Genomic DNA, 18,092 nt, shown 5'->3' with positions numbered 1-18,092 from the left:
ATAGACCAACAGCCTTGCGACAGTGGTAACATCGATTCTCGTCAGATCACCGAAATTAAGCGCTGTCGGGTTGGGCTAGCACTTGGATGGGAGACCATCCAGTGTGCCCACCGCTGTTAGCAAACGGGGTGCACTCAGCCCTTGTGAAGCAAATTGAGGAGCTACTTGATTGAGAAGTAGCGGCTCCGGTCTCGCAAACTGACATACGGCCGAGAGAGCGGTGTGTTGACCACGCGCCCTTCCATATCCGCATCCAGTGACGCCTGTGAGGGAAGACGACACGGCGACCGGTCGGTACCGTTTGGCCTTCATGGCCGGCTCGGGCGGACCTTAGTTTAGTTTTCGGTTCATTAATAACAGGTGTAACCGCCAGGATCTTGAAGGTAAGCATACAGACTTGCGCGCGTAGTGCTGCGCAGGTTCGGATGTCAGTTTGTGGCATAGAGTTCCAAGCCTGTTGCACTTGGTCGGTCAATACAGAGACGTTAATGCTGTATGCGGAGTGTCGATGAAGCGGAAGTTGTCGCCCAAGGATGTTCCACAAACGCTCGATGGAGACACACCTGGTGATCGAGCAGGCCAAGACCATATCGACACTCTGTAGAACATGCCGGGTTACAACAGCAGTACGTCGACGAGCGTTATCCTGTTGGAAAACACCTCCTGAAATGATGTTCATGAATGGCAGCACAACAGGTCGGCTCACCAGACTGGCGTACAAATTTGCAGTCAGGAGGGGATGGGGATGGGTGGGGGGAGGGGACAACGAGAGCGCTCCTGCTGGAATACGAAATCATACCCCAGACCATATCCCCAGGTTTAGGTGCAGTGCGTGAGCACGCAGACAGGTTAGTTGGAGGCCATAAACAGTCTCTTTCTAGTCAACACAAGATCATCACTGGCACCTTGGTCTAATCAGCTTTCATCAGAAAACACATCAGACCTCCAACCTGCGCCGGCCGTAGTGGCCGAGCGGTTCTATGCGCTACAGTCTGGAACCGCGCGTCCGCTACGGTCGCAGGTTCGAATCCTGCCTCGGGCATGGATGTGTGTGATGTCCTTAGGTTAGTTAGGTTTAATTAGTTAGGTTTAATTAGGGACTGATGACCTCAGAAGTTAAGTCCCATAGTGCTCAGAGCCATTTGAACCATTTTGAACCAACCTGCCCTCCAATGAGCTCACGCTTGACACGTCTGAAGTCATAAATGGTGGTGGTTTGGAGTCAGTGGAATGCACGCTGCTTGGTATGTGGCTCGGAGTTGGCCTGGAAATAACAGATTTGTAACAGGTCGTTGTGACACAGTGGTGCCAACTGTTACTCACATTGCTGCTGCAGATGCAGTACCATGTGCCAGAGTCATACAGGTGATAGGATGATCTTCCAGCTAGGTCTTCTTGCAACCGTACATTCTCGTGACCGCCTCTACAGGCAAACATGTACAATAGCTACATTCCCGTAGTCTTTCTGCAGTAACGCAGAAAGAACATCGAGCTAGTAGTACACTACCTCGATCAAACTCAGTGATATGTTGATAATTACATCTTTGCCGCCTGAAAGGCATTCTTGAAGAATATCAACTCACCACGTCCAATCTCAAAGGTGCTAGCGCCTCACTTATGTGACATCATATTCCAGACGTATAAATGCACCTGCCAGCTTCCGTTGATGTCGCAACACATCTTCTTGGAGTTGTGCTTTTTTTCCTTTTCAGTGTGGATGCGTACCAATTTCGAACTCTTGCGGGAATCCGAAAGGGCGATTGAAGGGTTCACGGGTAGGGGAAGTTACGCTGGTAGGGTGTAACAGGCTGGAAATTTGGGTCGGATCTGGAATTGTGTTCGGATGGCTGCGTCGGTTAAGGCAACAGATCGCGTTAAGCGAGAGATTGGCGTATGAGGCCCAGTCCGGCATAAATTTTAACCCGCTGTCAGTGAGACGACGTTAAGAACATTACCCATCTTCACAATAATAATTCTTGGAGATGTGCTCTGCCTGTGAAACTAAATAAATGATTTTCTTTTTTTTTGTGAAATACCTTTTAGTCACAAAAATGGACCACATTTCCAAGAAAATAGAAACAACAAAGTAACGACGGAAAACACGCAAAATGACTATAGTAATAATTATTATTATTGCTATTATTGTCATATATATTATGATTATTATTATTAATATCGAATACACTTCAAAGCTACACAATACCATTTGTTCCGGAAAAGAAAACACTGATTGTAAACGTCCTACACTGCGATAACCTCTGAACTAGATACTGATGACTAGAGCTCAGATTTTTCATGCAGTATCAAATCATACAACTTTGCATGTAATCATGCAGCATCATATCACTAAACATGCATAACGAGGTAGGAAAACACTAAAAGTATAGAAAATATATATTTATTTCTATTTTCTTCTAAAACAGTACAAAACAACTAATTTTTCCAAATTTTCTTCATCTGGGCTCATCTATTTATCTGACGGAAAATTTTGTACGTACAAAGAGGCAGGTGCATACTTAAGTAAAGAAAATTTGGACAAAGTCATATGAAGTTGAAAGTTTTAACGCATTTTTGTCACAGTTTTTTTGTCTTTTCCTCGATTAGTTTCGACACAAGGTCTCTTCTTACAGTTCTAGTAGGGCCATAACTCGACACAAATATATCATTGGATCACAGGCGGAACAGATTTCAGCTATTTTCCCTCGACAGCGACAGTGAAAAGTTTCATTATCGGCAGATTTCGTAATACAAAGGCGGAAAGGAAATATTTTACGGTAGTTCTATTGCCACATTTCACACACAAAGGAAAGACAGCTGTGCTTTGGTTCGTAAGGAATTCTTGGAGGCCAAATTGATCGTGTGGACGCAGAACTGTACTAGTGGTAGGATATCAGACCGGTTTTAGCGACCGATTAGCCAGTCTTTTTTTTTCGTTTAATTGGCTTTATTTTAGTCGTATGAAACAAACGATCACGTCAGTTACCAGAACGTTTTTCATTCATCCTCCGGGTTCGAGTGGTTTCAGTTAATGTGAGGCAACCGGCTGATATAAATTCCCGACGGTTACGTCAGTTTCTTTTTTTGACTCATTAGTCTTCTGTCTGGTTTGATACTGCCGGCCACGAATTCCTCTCCTGTGCCAACACTTTCATCTGCATTGACACTTGCAATCTAGTTCCTCAATCATTTGCTGGATATATTCCAGTCTCTGCCTTCCTCTACAGTTTTTTTTCCCTTTATAGTTCCGTCTAGTACCATGGAAGTTAATCCTTGGTGTCGTAATTTATGTCCTACCACCCTGTCCCTTCTTCTTTCCTCGCCGATTCCGCGGAGAACCTCATTCCATATCAGTGCACTTCTGCAGCACCACATTTGAAACGCTGCAATTCTCTTCCCTTTCAGCTTTCCTACGTCCATGTTTCACTACCACACGACGTTATGCTCCAAGCGTACGGTCGCAGAAACCTTCTTCCTCAGATTAAGACCTATATTTGGTACTAGTGGACATCTGTTGGCCAAGAAAGCGATACTCAAAAGTAGTATTATATGGAAATACTTGAGTACTCATAGAGAGTCTCTTTAAGCGGAAAGGTAACTGCCTTAGAGCCAGTCTCCATCATTCAAATCAACTTATAAACACATTTTTTTGTCATCGATCTTCTGACTGGTTTGATGCGACTCGCAAAGAATTCCTCTCCTGTGCTAACCTCTTCATCTCAGAGTGGCGCTTGCAACCTACGTACTCAATTCAGAATGATATTTTCACTTTGCAGCGGAGCAGATTAAAACTGTGTGCCGGACCGAGACTCAAACTCGGGACCTTTTCCTTTCGCGGGCAAGTGCTCTACCAACTGAGCTACCCAAGGACGACTCACGCCCCGTTCTACGTCCTCAATTATTTTCTGGGTGTATTCCAATCACTGTCTTCCTCTACAGTTTTTTCCCTCTACAGCTCCCTCTAGTACCATGGAAGTCATTCCTTCATGTCTTAACAGATGTCTTATCATCCTGTCCATTCTCCTTATCAAGGTTTTCCACATATTCCTATCCTCTCCGATTCTGCGCAAAGCCTCCTCATTCCCTACCTGTATCAGTCCACCTAATTTTCAACATTCGTCTGTAGCACCACATCTCAAATCCTTCGATTCTCTTCTGTTCCGGTTTTCCCACAGTCCATGTTTCACTACCATAGAATGCTGTACTCCAGACGTACATTCTCAGAAATTTCTTCCTCAAATTAAGGCCGATATTTGATATTAGTAGACTTCTTTTAGCCAGGAATGCCCTTTTTGCCATTGCTAGTCTGCTTTTGATGTCCTCCTTGCTCCGTCCGTCATTGGTTATTTTACTGCCTAGGTAGCAGAATTCCTTAACTTCATCTACTTCGTGACCATCAACCCTGATGTTAAGTTTCTCGCTGTTCTCATTTCTACTACTTCTCATTACCTTCGTCTTTCTTCGATTTACTCTCAATCCATACTGCATACTTATTAGACTGTTAATTCCGTTCAGCAGATCATATAATTCTTCTTCACTTTTCACTCAGGATAGCAATGTCATCAGCGAATCGTATAATTGATATCTTTTCACCTTGAATTTTAATTCCACTGCTGAACCTTTCTTTTATTTCCATCATTGCTTCCTCGATATACAGATTGAACAGTAGGGGCGAAAGGCTACATCCTTACCTTACACCCTTGTTAATACGAGCACTTCGTTCTTGTTGGTCCATTCTTATTGTTCCCTCTTGTCTGTTGTACATATTGTATATGACCCGTCTCTCCCTATGGCTTACCCATACTTTTTTCAGAATTTCGAAAATCTTGCTCCATTTTACATTCTTGAACGCTTTTTCCAGGTCGACAGATCCTAAGAACGTCTCTTGATTTTCTTTAATCTTGCTTCCATTATTAAACGCAGTGTCAGAATTGCCTCTCTCATGCGTTTACCTTTCCTAAAGCCAAACTGATCGTCATCTAGCGCATCCTCAATTTTCTTTTCCACTCTTCTGTATATTATTCTTGTAAGCAACTTGGATGCATGAGCTGTTAAGCTGATTTTGCGATAATTCTCGCACTTGTTAGCTCTTGCCGTAATTCTGTGGATGATGCTTTTCCGAAAGTCAGATGGTATGTCACCAAACTCATACATTCTACACACCAAAATGAATTAACGTTTTGTTGTCACTTCCCCCAATGATGTAGAAATACTGATGGAATGTTATCTACCCCTTCTGCCTTATTTGATATAAGTCCTCCAAAGCTCTTTTAAATTCTGATTCTAATACTGGATCCCCTGTGTCTTCTAAATCGACTGCTGTTTCTTCTTCTATCACATCATACAAATCTTCCCCCTCATAGAGGCTTTCAGTGTATTCTTTCCACCTCTCTCTCCTTTGCATTTAACAGTAGAATCTCCGTTGCACTCTTATTGTTATCACCCCTGCTTTTAATGTCGTCGAAGGTTGTTTTGACTTTCCTGTATGCTGAGTCTGTCCTTCCAACAATCTTTTCTTTTTCGATGTCTTCACACTTTTCCTGCAGTCATTTCGTCTTAGCTTCCCTGCACTTCCTATTCATTTCATTCCTCAGCGACTTGTATTTCTGTATTCCTGATTTTCCCGGAACATGTTTGTACTTCCTCCTTTCATCAATCAACTGAAGTATTTCTTCTGTTACCCATGGTTCCTTCGCAGCTACCTTCTTTGTACCTATGTTTTCCTTCCCAACTTCTGTGATGGCCCTTTTTAGAGATGTCCATTCCTCATCAACTGTACTGCCTACTGCGCTATTCCTTATCTCTGTATCTATAGCGTTAGAGAACTTCAAACGTGTCTCGTCATTCCTTAGTACTTCCGTATCCCACTTCTTTGCGTATTGATTCTTCCTGACTAATGTCTTAAACTTCAGCCTACTCTTCGTCACTACTATATTGTGAGCTGAGTCTGTATCTCCTCCTGGGTACGCCTTACGATCCAGTACCTGATTTCGGAATATCCGTCTGAACATGATGTAAACTAACTGAAATCTTTCCGTATCACCCGGCCTTTTCCAAGTATACCTCCTCCTCTTGTGATTCCTGGACAGAGTATTCGCTATTACTAGCTGAAAGTTGTTACAGAACTCAATTAGTCTTTCTCTTCTCTGAATCCTTGTCCCAAGTCCATATTCACCTGTAATCATTTCTTCTACTCCTTCCCCTGCAACTGCGTTCCAGTCTCCCATGACTATTAGATTTTCATCTCCATTAACATACTGTGTTACCCTTTCAACATCCTCACACACTTTCTCTATCTCTTCGTCTTCAGCTTGCGACGTCGGGATGTATACCTGAACCATCGTTCTCGGTTTGGTGTCGATTCTGATAAGAACAAACCTATCAGTGAACTGTTCACAGTAACACACTCTCTGCCCTACCTTCCTATTCATAACGAATCCTATCCCCGTAATACCATTTCCTGCTGCTGTTGATATTACCCTTTACTCATCTGACCAGAAATCCTTATCTTCTCCCCACTTCACTTCACTGACCCCTTCTATACCTAGGTTGAGCCTTTGCATTTCCCTTTTCAGATTTTCTAGTTTCCCTACCACGTTCGAGTTCCTGACATTCAATGCCCCGGCTCGTAGCACGTTATCCTTTCGTTGATTATTCAATTTTTTTCTCATGGTAACCTACCCCCTTGGCAGTCCCCTCCTGGAGATCCGAATGGCGGACTATTCCGGAATCTTTTGCCAATGGAGAGATCATCATGACACTTCTTCAATTACAGGCCACATGTCCTGTGGATACACGTTACGTGGCTTTAATTCAGCGGTTTCGATTGCCTTCTGCATCCTCATGCCGTTGACCACCGCAGATTCTTCCGCCTTTAGGGGCAATTTCCCACCTCTAGGACGAGAGAGTTCCTGCTCCCCCACCCCCTTTGACAAGGCCGTTGGCAGAATGAGGGGTGACTTCTTATGCTGGTAGTCTTCGACCGACAATGCTGATTATTAATCAAAATGTAAACAGCGGTGGGATTCGAATCCGGGACCGCAGGCGTTTTGATTTTGAATCAAAGACTCTACCCCTAGACTACGGTTGCAAAATCAGAGTACTGCCTAAAAGCGATAGTACAGAGTTAAGCTGAAGAGGATAGTAGAATCTATACAAATAACAATTGGATAAAAACGAGACAGCCAATATTTTTATAAACTCTATTTGTAAAAGAGGGAATTTGTATTACCACTCAGGCTTTATTAACATTTTACGTTCTGATCGTCCATTTTTAGTATTCTTATAAACGGGATTCAATCTTTTGTATTACATATTTTTAAGTAGCATAGCGCATGTATAGCCGCCCGTCCGCCACCCACACTTCACGCCTTCTATAGCGATGGTTTTGTTCCCGTCGCCTCTGACGTTGTCACCTGTAAACATCTTCCGCACTGCAGAACGGTCAGCACTGCCTTACCTGCTGCCGCTCGACCATTTTCCTGCTCGTGGCACGGTAAGGCTCTTCTCGCTTACTGGGTTCATACATTGAAACTGTGTAGGTGCGTTGCTAGGCTACAGCTTTGTTTAGGTCGTTTGGTTTATAAAGGTTTAATTTCTATAGATTATGCTATCCTCTTCATTTTTAACTACGGACTGCCGCTTTTAGCTCGATATGTGTTTATAATTTGGCGTGAATGATGGGGAATGGCTCTAAGGCAGTTGTTACTACTGTGACGTGTTAAAAAGAATCTCTGTGAATACTCTTCAAATATTGCTATATAAGGTGAACATTAATAAAACCGACAAACTGGAGGGACAAATTCCTGACTAGTAATTGAAGAGAAAGGTCCTACGATCTTGTGTCCGGAAATTCATCGTGTCCACGGTAGATGGCGCTGCCGAATGAAAGTTCCTCTAAAATGTAAATGCCGTGAGGCTAGGGCCTCCCCTCGGGTAGACCGTTCCCCTGGTGCAAGTCTTTCGAGTTGACGCCACGTAGGCGACTTGAATGTCGATGGGGATGAAATGATGATGAACAAGACAACAAAACACCCAGTCCCTGAGCAGAGAAAATCTCCGACCCAGCCGGGAATCGAACCCGGGCCGTTAGGGATGACATTTCGTCGCGCTGACCACTTTTTTTTTTTTTTTAATCTCATTTTGTTCACTTTTGCTCGTTGCATCTGCTCGTGGCGGACGTCGTAAGACATCCGTTTAAGTTCGTTGTTGATCCGTTAACTCATTTTTTTTTTATTACAGAGGGCAGCTAACCCTCTGACCGAACACGCTGAGCTACCGTGCCGGCGACCACTCATCTACCAGGGGCGAACAATGTTCCTCTGATCAAGTGCCAAACCTGTAGCCCACCGATAACGACTGTGCACGATCATGACGCCGGTTCTGGTAAAGGATGCCTCGTTGGTAAAATTTATTGATGACAGAAATCCCATAATTGTGATGATCTAGTGCAAAAACCATCGACAAAATCCTTCCCGTAGAGGGAAATCCGCTGCTGATAATCCTCACAATCGTTGCAGATGATAGGGATAGTAGCGGTTGTCATGCAGAATACACATAAATACATATAATCGTTCTTTGGCTTACACCATGCCGGCGGGCCACTTGCCTGGAGATTGTACTGGAGGTCGTCTCAATATGCTCGTACTGTAGAATCTGATCCTCCAAATCTAGTGTACGCACATTCCGCCGCCTCCCTGCACGTTCGACTGTCTAAAAGGACACATGATCCAACAAACGGTCGAAAAGTGCTTGAAATGCTGTGTGATTTGGTTGGTGTCTGTGAGGGTTCTTGTTATGGTACAGGCGTTCTGCCTCTCGACCGTTTCCAACAGCTTGGCCGTACACAAACACCATATCGGCTTTTTCCCGTAATGAACACCGGAGCATTCTGCCGCTCACAGTACGCTGCGTCAATCACACAGTCTGCATCACACAAGGAACACACGGCACGTGGTCAGTGGAACTTCCATTTGTCAGCGCCATCCACCGTGACAATGATACATTTCTAGACTCAAGTTCATCGGACAATTTTTCCTCCATTTCCAGTCAGGAATCCATCCCTGCCGTTTGTCAGCTTTATTCCCCTGTCTAATGATGCTTTTCAGTATCCCCTTATTCTTAAGACCACTGCCAAGAATTCCTTGTAAAAAAATTTATTTATAGGTTGGTTGGTTGGTTGATTTGGGGGAGGGGACAAAACAGAGGTCATCGGTCCCATTCGATTAGGGAAGTATGTGGAAAAAAGTGCGCCGTGCTCTTTCAAAGGAAACATCCCAGTATTTCCCTGAAGCGATTTAGGGAAATCACGGAAAACCTAAGTCAGTGTGGCCTGATATGGGTTTGAACTGCAGTCCTCCCAATGCGAGTCCAGTGTACTAATCACTACGCCACCTCGCCCGGTATTTATTTATTAATTTTTGTATAGATCACCAGAGGGTACGTCTTCAATTGACGTGAAACCGATCGTGACTTTTAACAAAAGTATTTTACAGCCTGTGCGGACATTTAATTGAAAATATGATATTTTGGCAGCGGTTGCTCGCAGTTTAAAGCAACATGCTCAAGACTTCTCTTGGCCAGGAACACCCTTTTTGCCACCGCTAGTCTGCTTTTGACGTCTTCCATGCTCCGTCCATCACGGGTTAACTTGGTGTCCAGGTAGCAGAATGCCTTAACTTTATCTACTTCGTCATCACCAGTTCTGATTTTAGTCCTTCTATTCTCATTTATGCTGCATCTCATTACTTTCGCCTTTCTTCGGCTTACTCTCAATCCATATTCCTTACTCAACAGACTTTTCATTCCATTTAACACGTCTTGTAATTTTTCTTAACTATCGCTCAGGATAGCAATGTCATCAGCGAATCTTATCATTGATATCTTTTTATAGTGAATTTTAATCAGGCTGGCCGGAGTGGCCGTGCGGTTCTAGGCGCTACAGTCTGGAACCGCGAGACCGCTACGGTCGCAGGTTAGAATCTTGCCTCGGGCATGGATGTGTGTGATGTCCTTAGGTTAGTTAGGTTTAAGTAGTTCTAAGTTCTAGGGGACTTATGACCTCAGAAGTTGAGTCCCATAGTGGTCAGAGCCATTTCAACCATTTTTTGAATTTTAATCCCACTCTTGAAGCATTCTTTTATTTTCGTCATTGATTCTTCGATGTGTAGATTGAACAATAAGGGCTAAAGACTGCATCCCTGTCTTACACCCTTTCCAATCCGAGCACTTATTCCTTGTTCTTCCACTCTTACTGTTCCCTCTTCATTCTTGTACGTATTGCGTAACACCCGGCTTTCCCTATGGCTTACCCCTACTTTTCTTAGACTTTCGAACGTCTTGCACCGTTTTATATTCTCAAACGATTTTTCCAGATCAACAGAACATATGAACGCGTCTTGATTTTTCTTCACTCTAGCTTCATTGTCAACCACAGCATCAGGACTCCCTCTCTGGTGCCTTTATCTTTTCTAAACTCAAACTCATCGTCATATAAGAGATGTTTAGTTTTCTTCTTAATTATTCTTCATTAAATTATTGTGAGCAACTTGAATGCATTAACTGTTAAACTGATTATGAGATAATTCTGGCACTTGTCGCCTCTTGCAATCTTCGGAATTGTGCGGATGATGTTTTTTCGAAAGTCTGACGGTACATCACTGGTCACATACATTCTGCACACCAGTGTGAATTGTCATTTTGTTGCCACTTCTACAAATGATTATAGAAATTCCTATGGAATATTATCCATCACTTCTGCCATATTTGATCTGAAGCTGCCCAATGCTCTTTTGATTACTAATACTGGACCCCTATCTCTTCCCTGTCGATTCCTGTTCCTTTCTCTAACACAGAGCCAGACACGTCCTCTCCCTCATAGAAGCCTATCTGACTACTCTCCTGCATTTAACAGTGGAATTCCCATTGCACTCTGAATGTTATAGCCCTTTCTTTCAATTCCATTGGTCGTACTTTGACTTTCTGTTTGCTGAATCAGTCTTTCCGACGATCATTTCTTTTCCAATTTCTTCATCCAATAATTTGGCCTTAGTTTCCCTGCACATCCGATTTATTTCATAGCTAAGTGACTTGTGTTTCAGGGTTCCTGTTTTTCCCTGAACATTTCTATACTTTCTTCTTTTTTCGAGCAACTGAAGTATTTCTTCTGTTACCCATTATTTCCTTGGAATTACCTTCTTTGTATATATGTTTTTTTTTAATTTTTGTGACTGCCCTTGTTAGAGATGTCCATTCCTCTTCAAATGAACCGTCTACTGAGCTACTCGCTGTCGCAGCATCTATAGCCTCAGAGAACTCCAAGAATATCTCTCTAATACGTAGTATTCCGTATCCCACTTCTTCTGGCTAGTTTCTTAAACTTAGCCTACTCTTCGTCATTACTAAATTGTTATTCAGTGTTTCTTTCCTCATATTACCTGTTTAATGTTCGGATGTGACAGCTGACGTTTAAAGAAATTCGGCGGGCAACTTCCAATGCTGACAATCTTGTAGCAAAGTGGCACTCCGAGATACGTTGACAAAGTGAACAGTGTGTTCGAGGGGCATTGTCCCGTTCACGATTCGACACAGAGCGCTCCACTGAACTGTATTGAAACTAAACGTTTACCTTTACTTCAATTACACAGGTCGCTGGGGTACTGTAGCGGTCCCTAGCACTTTCTAACTAATTACTGACGTATAGGTATGGAATGTTCCTGCCGTGATACATTACTACGTCGGACACACTAACAGTGCAAGTTGTTCCTCCCAATTTGTTGCATGTGGAGGGCTACACTGACCAACTCGTAAAAAGGAAGTCCGACACACCTGCAAGTTCCCTAATTTACCTTTAAGAGATATGCTTACCTCGCGCTCTGTAAAGTTGGCTCGAAACCATGATCAGTCGTATTCTAAGGCAAATGTCGTTGCTCCACACGAGCGTACAATCGACTGTAAACAATGGAATAGCAAATGGAAAAATCTCATCACCGATTTATTAAAAGTATCGAAATAATGGAAGAGAAATCAAGGAAAAAACAGTCTTTAGAGGCACTCTTAACTATAATGCTTGAATGTAAGTTCACTGATTCTAGCCATCGCATATCGAGCACCATTTCAAGTTTATACAGCTGTATCATCACGAAATTAATGAAAGTTCGAAGTCGCACACCCACGAATTCGCATTTAAACGTTATCCGAGGTTCTTTGAACTCGTTAAATCACTTTTACGCGAAAAAATGTTGGGTTCACAGCACACGCGCGGCTTCTCTTCAAAAACTAGTCCCAGAACGCCTAGTAAGCTAGCTTCAGTGTTTCGTGCCTATTTGCACAGGGCGCGTTTCTGATTATTTGGTTTCATCAATGACAAACGACATTAAATAAAAATGCAATTGAAAGATGAGGTTGATTTAGAAGTTGCTGAAATCATTGTTAAATAGCTGACATTGTGCGTAATTTAAATATATAAACGGTTAATGTTAGTAAACAAAGTTGTGCATTTGTTGCCAAACTACACATCGTGAATCACCGTGTTCTCTACATGCTCGCGTCTCTGTTCTCATGCACTATGTCTTTCTGTCGTGTTATGGGATGGGGATTGCAACCGATCTTTGTTACTTACTTTCGTGTAGCTGCGTAAGACTATCTACATTGTATGATGGAATCTAGTAAAATTTGGGTCGACATGGGGCATACATGCCACAGTACGTAGCCATTTCCCGTGGTCACAACAGCATTGAGGAGCAGATTTACGATAAAAAAACATTATGTTATGAAATGTAAAATCAAAACTCCTTCAGCCGTCTAAATTTTCGATTTTATTTTATTTTTGCTACCACTTCCAGCGTCACACTACGCCATCTTCAGGCCCCCGGACCGACATATAGGAAGAATCCCATCTCTTCTACAATCGCAATAGGGCCCAGCATACAGTCACTGATATCTGTGGACTTGTTTTTACCAAAGCTATCCCTTCGATCATCCCGAATAAAGATGGACATGCAGAAACTATGTTACATTAAAAAAAAAAGTTCAAATGTGTGTGAAATCTTATGGGACTTAACTGCTAAGGTCATCAGTCCCTAAGCTTACACACTACTTAACCTTAATTATCCTAAGGACAAACACACACAGCCATGCCCGAGGAAGTTCTCGAATCTCCGCCGGGACCAGCCGCACAGTCCATGTTACATTCAGAAACTGTGTTATGAAACTGGTGCAAAACTTTGCTTGCGCAGTTTAGTAGACACATGAAGACATTGGGTACCTATTTCACCAAATATTGGGTAGAATTCTAGGTGAGAGGGAAGGGGAAATTTCCCAAATCACTCTTGTCGAACTTTGACACCGTTGCTCAAACGAGACCGTGATAAATCCAAGTGCTTCGAACTTAATGAACCTGTTTTCAATACGCCGACACAATCGGAAAAATCAGCTCACTATTCTTCCACGTGTTATCCCGTCTCCTCCCATTATTCGGTTATCAAACGCGATCTCAATCGTGTAGGTACTCCAATCTGTCACATATGAAGTCTGTCTGTGCTTGTAATCAAATTGTCATATTGTGCCCATATCAAAACCAACAGTATAGGTTTTCAGTAGCGTGTAGCGATCTAATTTTCTGAAAAGATGCGAACTGAGTGCATAATCAGCTGTCCTGACGGTAACGGTATCCCTCTTAACAGGTAAAAGAATTCCTACCTGCAAATCTTCTGTCTACTGACCAAGGAGACGTCTAACTCCTTCTTGTTATTCAGGTGTATCTGTTGCCAGAGTGAATCATTTTAAAAAGGGACAGAGGGGAAGTTACTAACAAACAACAGACAATCAGTTAAAGGAATCAGTGTATGTTGATAATCAAAAACAGGTTAAATTCGAGGTAGTCTTGTTAAAATATCAAGACAGTACGTGGTCGGCCATACGCATTGGATACGAAATCAATTGCTACGCCGCGACATAGGTGCTGATCCCTTTTTTTTTTCGATGCAATCGACCACGATTTCCTCTCTGCACCAATCTTTTCATATCAGAGCAATTATAGCCTACTTCCTCAATTATTTACTGCATATATTCCAGTCTATTTCTCCCTCTACAGTTTTTACCCTCTACAGCTCCCTCTTGTATCATGGAAGTTATTCCCTGACGTCTTAACAGACGTCCAGTCTCTTCCTCTTGTCAATGTTTTCCGCATATGCCTTCCCTCGCCAATTCTGCGGAGAACTACCTCTTTACTTACCTTAATAAGTCCACAAAATTTTCAACATTCTTTTTTAGCATCACATCTCAAATGTTTCGATTCTCTTCTCTTTCGATTTTCCCATAGCCCATGTTTTTCATCTTCTTATTATGCTATACCCAGTCGTACGTTCTCAGAAATTTATTTCTCCAACTAAGGCGTATGTTTTATACTAACAGACTCTCTTTTTACTAGTGCTAGTCTGCTTTTTATGACCTGTTTGCTCCGTCCATCATGGATCGTTTTGCTGCCACGGTAGCAGAAAAGCTCTACTTGTCTACTTCGTGATCCCCAATTCCGACGTTAAGTTTCTCACTGTTCTCATTTCTGCTACTTCTTATTGCTTTCGTCTTTCTTCGATTTACCCTCAGACCATATTCTGTATTCGTTACACTGTTCATTCCATTCAACAGTACCTGTAATTCTTTTTCACTTTCATTGGGGAGAGCAATGTCATCATCGAATCTTATCATTGATATCTTTTCACCCTGGATTTTATGCCACTTTGAACCTTTTCTTCTTTTTCGTCATTGCTTCTGAACATTATGCGCGAAAGGCTACTTCCCTGTCTAACGCTTTTTTTTTTTAATCCGAGCACTTCGTTCTTAATCTTCCACTCTTATTGTCTCCTTTTCATTCTTGTGCATATTGTATATTAACTGTATTCCCTTATAGTTTAACCGTATTTTTCTCAGAATTTCAAAAAAAATGGTTCAAATGGCTCTGAGCACTATGGGACTCAACTGCTGAGGTCATTAGTCCCCTAGAACTTAGAACTAGTTAAACCTAACTAACCTAAGGACATCACAAACATCCATGCCCGAGGCAGGATTCGAACCTGCGACCGTAGCGGTCTTGCGGTTCCAGACTGCAGCGCCTTTAACCGCACGGCCACGTCGGCCGGCCTCAGAATTTCAAACATCTTGTACCATTTTACATTGTCGAATGTTTTTTCCAGATCGACAAATCTTATGAACTTGTCTTGATTTTTCTTCAGTTCTGCTTCCATTATCAGCCGCCACGTCAGAACTGCTTCTCTGATGCCTGTACCTTTCCTAAAGCCAAACTAATCGTCATGTAACAGATCCTCAATTTTCTTTTTCATTCTTCTGTATATTATTCTTCTCAGCAAATTGCGTGTATGAGCTGTCAAGCTGACAGCATGCAGTCGCACTTGTCGGCTCTTGCGATCTTCAGAATTATGACAATGATCATTTTCCGAAAGTTTGAGGGTACATAGCCAGTGTCGTACGTTCTACACAACTACGCGAATAGTCATTTTGTTCGCACTTCACCCAATGATTCTAAGAAATTCCTGTGGAATGTTATCAATCCCCTCTGCCTTTTTTGATTTTAAGTCTTTCAAAGCTGTTTTAAATCCTGATTCTAATAGTGGATGCCTTATCTCTTCCCTGTCAACTCTTTTTCCTTCTTTTATTAACCTCCCTTTCACAGAGGCCTCAATGTACTCTTCCCATGTATCCGCTTTCTCCTCTGCATTTAACAGTGGAATTCTCTTGCACTCTAATGTTACCATCCTTGCCTTTAATTTCACCAAAGGTTGTTTAGATTCCGATAATCATTTCTTTTTCGAATTTTTCATATTTTTCAGCAGCCATTTCTTCTTCCTATTTATATAATTCCTAAGTTACCTGTATTCCTGAGTTCCGCTGAGCATTTTTTTACTTCCATCCTTCGTCGGTCATTTGAAGTGTTTCTTCTGTTGCCTATGGATTCTTCGCAGTCACCTTCTTTGTTCCTACGTTTTTCTCCCAACTTCTGCGACTGTCCTCTTCAACTGAAGTGCCTCCTGAGCTGTTAATTTTCGCGTTATCTATAGCCTCAGAGAACTTCAAGCGTATATTGATTCTTTAGTATTTCCGTTGTGCTGTGCGCGGGACTATCAGCCTAGGTTTACACTAGCCGCCTAGGTTGGTCGTACTTCCTTCCGACTTTGTTTGCGACTCTGGCTAGAAGTGGTTTATCTGGCGTAGTGCGGGGCTCGAAAATCGCAACGTGCACGGGGAGTGTAGTGGCCGCGTATACTATGGGGGCAGAAGCCGTTGTTGGCCTTTGGGATGTTGTCCGGCGCGGCCAATTGGCAGTCTGTTTTCCTGTAGAGCCCATACGAAGAAAAGACTAGCTGCCGCACGCCGCGTGGTGATGGATAGTTGAAGCACGAGCAGACTTTGGATGGAAGTGTATTGCACATGAAATATTCCGCCAAGTAGGAAATCAGGGGTCGTTATTACATCTTGATTGTGAAGTGTTATTCAGGTACCGTTATTCAGGCACCGTGTACTTGTGGCCACGTCGCCGCGATTTCTACATTTCTTTCACCTACTAGTTTGTGACTGAACTGTTTTGTAGTTTCATATAATACGAGTACCGCGGGTGCAAGTCGGTTCTGCGGCCTCAGTTAGAGGGTAGAATGTACATTTTCATTAATATGACACTGATTTGCTGCTTTCTCTGTTATAGTGATATTGCATTTTGACGTTGATGTAGGCTGTGCTGAATGAATTGGTTTTGAGGCTCGTTATTTATTCTTGAAAGTGCCTGTACCGGTATGTTGTGTGTTGGTGTGACTAACACTGGCCAGTTTCAGATGCATTCTGAGATGTTGTTATATTCTGTATTTTGAACGGAGTTCTGAGGTGGATGCCAAATGACTGGATGTAAAGGCGCGCTATCAGGTACCCAAATCGACTGTCAAATAAGGGACAGAACCACTTCTTATAATCTTTGATATCTGATAACATTCTCTTTGTTAGAAAAGTTCCAGGGAGGTTTTTCTTTATTTCTGAGTTTGCAGTACTAAAAAGAAACAAATGTTTTTTATGTTATCTGGTATGTGTGTGTCCTTGAAATGACTTTGGCCACGTTTCCGCGAAAACTCAGTAAGTGGCAGGGCTGCGCTTAGGCCGGTATTACACTATCATATTTCTTTGACAAAGATTTTATCAAACACATGATCAAATATTCGTCAAATTTGTTTGACAACGATATTTGACATGGCGCTAAAAATGGGTATAACACTGTCGTCGTATTTTTCGTCAAAGTTCAAGATGACTGACAACAACTTGTTATTATACGCAGTTGCATGTAACACAATTGCACTGTGTGCGCATTTGGAAGACAAGCGGGGAAAAAAAAGTACCTGGGTGAAGCCATGGGTTTTACGACGAGACGATAAAAGCATTCAACAAAATTTGTTACGTGAGCTTCTAGTGGAGGATGTCAAGTCGTACATGGATGAGCATACATTTCAGTATTTGCTCAGTGAAGTGTCTCGTCATATCACAAAGCACAATACTCACATAAGAACTGCTATATCTGCAGAAGACAGGTTCACAGTAACAGTCCGATTTCTTGCTACAGGAGCGAATTACTCTAGGTTACAGTACAGCACTCGAATACCACAGTGTACATTAACTAAAATAATACCTGAAACTTGCGAAGCAATTTATAATGCGCTAAAGGACCGATATCTGAAAGTAAATAAATGTTCAATGCACTTTACGTGCATTAAGAACTGTTTTTTATTGTAGATCAAAGTAATAATTGCATTTTGTTCCCCACAACTACAAAACTAATGGAAATGTACGAAGATGATGAGGCGCTTTACAATGTGAGATATCCTGAGTACGAAAACAGATTAAGTAGACTGAAGAGCTCAGTATATACAGGGCTATTACAAATGATTGAAGCGATTTCATAAATTCACTGTAGCTCCATTCATTGACATACGGTCACGACACACTACAGATACGTAGAAAAACTCATAAAGTTTTGTTCAGCTGAAGCCGCACTTCAGGTTTCTGCCGCCAGAGCGCTCGAGAGCGCAGTGGGACAAAATGGC

This window comes from Schistocerca piceifrons, chromosome 2 (genome assembly GCF_021461385.2).
Source record: "Schistocerca piceifrons isolate TAMUIC-IGC-003096 chromosome 2, iqSchPice1.1, whole genome shotgun sequence".
NCBI classification, from domain to species: domain Eukaryota; kingdom Metazoa; phylum Arthropoda; class Insecta; order Orthoptera; family Acrididae; genus Schistocerca; species Schistocerca piceifrons.
This window is presented reverse-complemented; position numbering follows the sequence as displayed.